This window comes from Tachyglossus aculeatus, chromosome 15, assembly GCF_015852505.1.
Source record: "Tachyglossus aculeatus isolate mTacAcu1 chromosome 15, mTacAcu1.pri, whole genome shotgun sequence".
NCBI classification, from domain to species: Eukaryota; Metazoa; Chordata; class Mammalia; order Monotremata; family Tachyglossidae; genus Tachyglossus; species Tachyglossus aculeatus.
In genome coordinates, this window is record NC_052080.1 from 19,198,553 (window position 1) to 19,205,322 (window position 6,770).

Below are 6,770 nucleotides of genomic sequence, written 5' to 3' on the forward strand. Positions count from 1 at the left end.
CTTACTATGTACAAGGCACTGTTTTAAGCGCTGGGGAGGATACAAGGTGATCAGGTTGTCCCTCGTGGGGCTCACGGTCTTAAACCCCATTTTACAGATAAGGTAACTGAGCCACAGAGAAGTTAAGTGACTTGCCTAAGGTCATACAGTTGACAATTGACAGAGAGGGGATTTGAACCCATGACCTCTGACTCCCAAGCCCATGCTCTTTCCATTGAGCCACGCTGCTTCTCTATTAAGCACTTTCTATGTGTGCACTGTACTAAATGCTTGAGAGAATACCATACCACAGAATTAGCAGAGATGTGCCCTGCCCTTAATGAGTCTACGGTCTAAGGAAGTGAGGGCTTAGTCAGGGAAGGCCTCTTGGAGTGCTTTTTGCTTATTTACTGTGGAAGTGACTTCAGATCTCCCTTGGTTATTCACAACCATGGTTACTCACAGGTAAAATTCATTGTCAGGGGGCATCTTTTCCAATTAAAAGGACAACTCTATCTGATAAGAATCCCAAAGGTTGAAAAGCCAACAGTAGCCAAAAGCAGAGCCAAGAACTCTTGGTGGTGGATGGAGAACAACGCATGAAAATCACCAATAATAAGCAATGACAAAGTGTCTTCTGCATGAAAATCACCAATAATAAGTGATGACGAGCTGTCCTCTACTCTCTGCTTTGAAAGGATTTGGAGTGAAACTCTTTAAGACGTTTCTCAATTTCCCTCCAAGAGTAAATTATCTCGCATTTCTCAAGGCAGAAATGTTATTGGGGGTTTCGAAAGCAAGCATGCCTGTATATGTGCATGTGGTGTCATCTGTGGCCACATCCAACTAGCTCTTGCTCAGCGGAATCAACCTTCGCCGGCAGCAGGGAATATTGGGCTCGAGGAAACGGCGTTCTTTCGGCTCGGAGCGTTGGTGACTGTTTGATTTTTCAAAAATAAGCAGAGCCTTCAAGCGCAAGCCTGCGTGGGATGTCTAGCCAAAATGCAAAGTTTCACCACAGCACACAAGTGGGCTGTGTTTTTCAGACGAAGGAGCAGAGCGAGAAGCCCTTTCACCACCTTTCCCGGCACTTCTTTAAAAGTGATTTAAATTGGAAGCAATGGTATAGGAGGCTGCACATCTGACACTCAGACAAGGCTTAATGAATCATGTGCTTCGAACTGCATCAATTTTCTATAACCACCTCACTCAGAGGCCTGCTGGGTTCTTTTTTTTTTTTTCCAAAACATTGATTCTGCAGGCAACTTCTTAGTTAATGTGCCTTTCTGCACATTAGTGGTGGAGAGAAGGGGCAAAAATGGGGGGTGCAAATCCCGGAATTCCTTTTCCAGCTCTTGTCTGGGTGACTGGTCCAGGTTTCTGTTACCTTGGCAACTCAGGAGCCTGACGGTGTAACTTGTAATCCCCTAGATCACCCTGTTTCTTGCAAAGCCGAGAGGAGGCAGAAGCAGTAAGATAATAATAATGGCATTTATTAAGCGCTTACTATGTGCCAAGCACTGCGGTAGATACATGGTAATCAGGTTGTCCCACGTGGGGCTCACAGTCTTAATCCCCATTTTACAGATGAAGTAACTGAGGCACAGAGAAGTGAAGTGACTTGCCCAAAGTCACATAGCTGACAAGTGGGCGGGGTAGGGATTTGAACCCATGACCTTTGACTCCAAAGCCTGTGTTCTTTCCATTGAGCCACATTGCTTCTCTCTGCAGCGTGTCCTAGTGGATAGAGATCAGGCGTTGGAGTCAGAAGGACCTGGGTTCTAATCCTGCTTCTGCCACTTGTCTGCTGTGTGATGTTGAGCACGTCACTTCAGTTTGCTGAACCTCAGTTACTTCATCTGTAACATGGGGATTAAGACTGTGAGTCTTGGGTGGGACATGGGCTGTATTCAAGCTTGTATTTACCCTAATGCTTAGTACAGTGCCTGGCACATAGTGAGTGCTTTATACATACCACAGTTAAAAAAACGGTGATCAAAAAGCAATTAATTAATAGATGGCATTTACTGAGTGCTTACTGGGCACAGACCACAGTGCTAGGCATTTACAAAGGACACTATAATGGAGTTACTAGATGCTATCACTGTCATGAAGATACTTGAAGGCATCAAGATGCTTACAGTCTATGGGGGAGACAGACATTAAAATAAATTACAGAGAGGGGAAATAGTGGGGTTTAAGGATATTTATTATTTTTTAACAGTATTTAAGCACTTATTATGTGCCAGGCACCGTTCTGGGGGCTGGGTTAGATATAAGGTAAAGAGGTTGGACATTGTAAGCCCCATGAGAGACATGGACCATCTAATCCCTATTTTACAGATGAGGTAATTGAAGCATGGGGAAGTAAAGTGACTTGCCCAAGGTCACTCAACAGACACTTGGTGGAGTTGGGATTAGAACCCAGATCATTCTGGCTACCAGGCCTTTGTAACCACCATGCCAAGCTGCTTACATAATTGATTTCAGGCTAGGGTGAATATCAGAATGTTAAAGAGGAGTGTTTAAAGAAAATTCTTAAAGCAAGAAAAACCATTTCTCTTGGAGGACAAACAACAATTCAGTCCTCTAGACCGTAAGCTTGTTGTGTGTAGAATTTGTCTATTATATAGCTGTGTTGTATTCTCCCAAGCACTTAGTACAGTGCTTTGTAAACTGTAAGCATTCAATAAAGGATTGTCATCGTCATGATTATAATAATAGCATTCATTCAGCACTTGTTTTGTCATTCACCGTCGAGTTGTTTCCGAACCATAGAGGTACCACAGACACATCTCTACAAGAACACACTGCTCTCCATCTGTATTCGTTCTGGTGGTGGATCCAGAGAGTTTTCTTGGTAAAAATCTGGGAGTGGTTTACCATCGCCTCTTTCCACGCAGTAAACTCGAGTCTCTGCCCTCAACTCTCTCCCATGTTGCTGCTGCCCAGCACAGATGAGATTTGACAGTTTGCCTTCCCTTCCCTTGCCACTGGCCAAGCTACAGATGAAATGGAATGGAAGCACTCAATAAATGCCATCTATTGATTAATTGCTTTTTGATCAGCTTTTTTGCCTCTGCTTGCCTCTCCCTCCCCTAGCTGAGACTGGTAGATTACTGAAGCTCTCCAGATGCAACTCTGAGCAGTTACTGTTTGCTCAACACTACACTAAGTGATAAGGTAGAAACAAGATAATCAGAATGAGTGAGGTCTGTGGCAAAAACAGTATTCCCGATTTAAGTAGGAGGGAGACCAGATACTGAATCCCCATCTTACGGCTGAGGAACCCGAGGCACAGAGAAGCCAAGCCACTTACCCAAGGTCACACAGCCGACAAGCAGCAAAACTAGGATTAGAACCCAGCGCTGTCCACTGGGTAACCCTGCCTAAAGCAGAACTCAATCCATGCATGACCTATGGGGAACTTCTCATGAAATGGATGTAGGGCTGGAGAAATTTCCATTTCATCGGCACAAGTCAATTTAATCGGTGTCATCAATTACATAACATACCCAAGAGCCTGCCTAGCATCTGTTTTGTGTAGCTTAGGCACACAGCTGCAGCAAAGTGTGTAAATTAGTGACTTATGCTGGCTCCCACACTGCTGATTTGTGTCTAATTTATTAATCTCTTAATACTCTATGTGGTTGTCAGAGTACAGACTGGAGATCTCCACTCTGCTACATTAGTGCATCTAAAGGTTAAATCTTTCAGTGCTCTCCTTAATGTAATATAAACCTGATGTAAACATGGCTATATATAAATTTACTAATGAGGAGGGCTGAAACTCTGCCCATCAGGTTTTTTTTTTTGAAACTGGGGTTTAGAAACCTGAAAATCTGGAATCGGTTTGCTTGCCAAAATCTCCTGAACGGTCCTTAATTTCCAAGGTTGGAAGACTTCCGTTCACTCGGGACCTCTTCTCTAGACTGAAAACTTCTTGTGGGCAGCCAATGTGTCTATTTATTGTTATATTGTATTCTCCCAAACGCTTTGTACAGTGCCCACATTAAGTGCTCAGTAAATGTGACTGACTGACTCTGCAGGGTATGGGGAAGATGGAAACATAAGCCACCCCAGGGATTAGAGAGCTAGAAAGGATAGAGAATCAGAGATGGAGTCATCCCCGCCTTCCCCAAACAACCTATGAAGATTCTTGGGGTTCTCCCAAATTTAGGCTCATCATTGTGTCACTCCCTACCTCACTCCCCACTTCACTCTGCTGTCTGAAACTCTTTTTTTTCCCCAATGGAATTTGTTAAGTGCTTACTAAGTGCCAGTCACTGTACTGAGCAGTGGGGTAAATACAAGCTAATGAGGTTGAGCACAGTCAATATCCCATGCTGGGTTCACAGTCTTAATCCCCATTTAACAGATGAGGTAACTGAAGGCAAAAAGAAGTTAAACCACTTGCCCAAGGTCACACAGTACACAAGTGGAGGATCAGGCTTTGAACCTATGTCTTCTATGAAATCATTCGGTCCATGTTTCCCCAGTCCTAAAGAGCCTTCGTTTATTGGCCATCCACCTCCGCATCAAACTGAAATTGCTTGCCGTAGACTTTAAAGTACTCAACCACCTTGCCCCCTCCTATCATACTTCCCCAATTTCCTTCTACAACCAAGCCTGCATACTTTTTGCTCCACCTTCAAACCCTTATTAAAAGCACATCGCCTCCAAGAGTCCTTCCCTCATTAAGCCCCTTTTTTCCCTTCTCCCACTCCCTTCTGCATCGCCCTTGTGTGTTATTTATTCAGCCCCTGCTCAGCCCCAAATCACTTATGTATATATCCATAATTTATTTAGATTAATCAACCCCCTCTTCACTATAAACTCGATGCAGGAGGGGAACATATATACACACTCTGCTCAGCATTCAGTATAATGGTCTGCACACAGTAAGTGCTCAAATACAATTGATTGTTTGCTAGTACTTATTGAGGACACAGTACAGTGTGCTGCATTTAATCTTACAGCACTTATGTACATGACAGTCATTTATTTATGTATATTAATGTCTGTCTCCCCCTCTAGACTGTGAGCTTCTTGTGGGCAAAGTGCTTATCAGTTTTGTTGTACTTCACTCTCACAAGCGCTTAGTACTTAGTACTGTGCACACAGGAAGTGCTCAATAAATATGTTTGATTGGTGGATTGATTGATTAAATGCTTAGGGATGTATTTCAGAAGTTCAAGATGCGTCCCCCGTCTGACAGGCAACAGTCTTGCCTAAGGGGATAGACCACAGGCCTGGGAGTCAGAGGATGTGGATTCTAATTCCGTCTCTATCACGTCTGCTGTGTGACCTTGGGGAAGTCACATAACTTCTCTGTGCCTCAGTTAGCTCACCTCTAAAAGGGGGATGAAGACTGTCAGCCCCATGTGGGACAGGGACTGTGTCGTACCTGATTACCTTGTATCTTCCCCAGAGGTTAGGACAGTGCTTGGCACATAGTAAGTGCTTAACAAATAGTACAATTACTATTATTGGGAGTTTACGCTCTAAAACGGTGGGGCTGATATAAAACTATGTAGAAATCATTGTCATCATCAACATACAATGTAATCAGAATAAACCATACATTGTAATTGTAGTCTCCCCAGCCAGACTGAAAATTCCTGACACTAGATTATAAACTCCTTCAGGCCAGGGATCATGTCTATTTGCCTACCCCAATTTGCTTATATTTGCCTCAGCGCTTAGTACCTTGCCTGGCACATAGTATGCATTTAACAAATACCACAGTTATTATTATTCTATTGTTCTCTCCCTAGAACTTTGCAGAGTGCTCTGCACACAGTAAACACCCAGTAAATACTATGGATGGGTTGAATCTTCAAGTGAATACACATATATACAAAAGTGCTCAGGTAACTTTAGGTTCATGGAGCTCAGCAATCTGGGAATGAATCAAAGCCAAGCTTCTGCCCGTAATTACCTACATCAGGAAATCAGAGAAGATCAGAGAGAGAGTAAGCAAGGTAACAGCTGCAAAAAATTGTAGGTGCTTCTGATGAGAGGCATTTGGAAGAACCAAGTGGTTAAATCACGGACTGGGGATGCAGAAGGACTTTCGTTCTAGTCCTTGCTCTGCCACTTGTCAGCTGTGTGACCTTGGGCAAGTCACTTCACTTCTCTGTGCCAGTTACCTCATCTATAAAATGGGGTTTAAGACTATGAACCCCCCCTCCCCCCCCCCCCCCCTTTGTGGGACAGGGACTGCATCCAACCGGGTTACCTTGTATCTGCCCCAGTACATGCCTGGCACATAGTAAGTGCTTAACAAATACCATGAAAAAAAATTGGGACAGAAATCTTGATCCAGTGATTTCCATTGCATCCCAGAAAAAGAGAGAGAATGATGAGTGGGGCTGATGACTCCAAGATATCAACTTATAGATGTCTGCCTACCTACAAGCCAATGTCAGTCAAGTGCTTTGAGTTTCTTGGTAATGATAATAACAACTGCGGTATTTAAGTGCTTACTGTGTGCCAGGCATGGTATTAAGCACTAGGGTGGATACAAGCAAATTGGGTTGGACACAGTCCCTGTCCCTTGTGGGTTTCACAGTCTCAAGCTCCATTTTACAGATGAGGTAACTGAGGCACGGAGAAGTGAAGTGACTGGCCCAAGGTCATACAGCCGACAAATGGCAGAGCGGCATTAGAACCCATGACCTTTTGACTCCCAGGCCGCACTTTATCCACTACACCATGGTGCTTCTCACTACGGCATGCTGCTGATACAAATTTGTTTGTATACACCCCAGCGCTTAGTACAGTGTCTG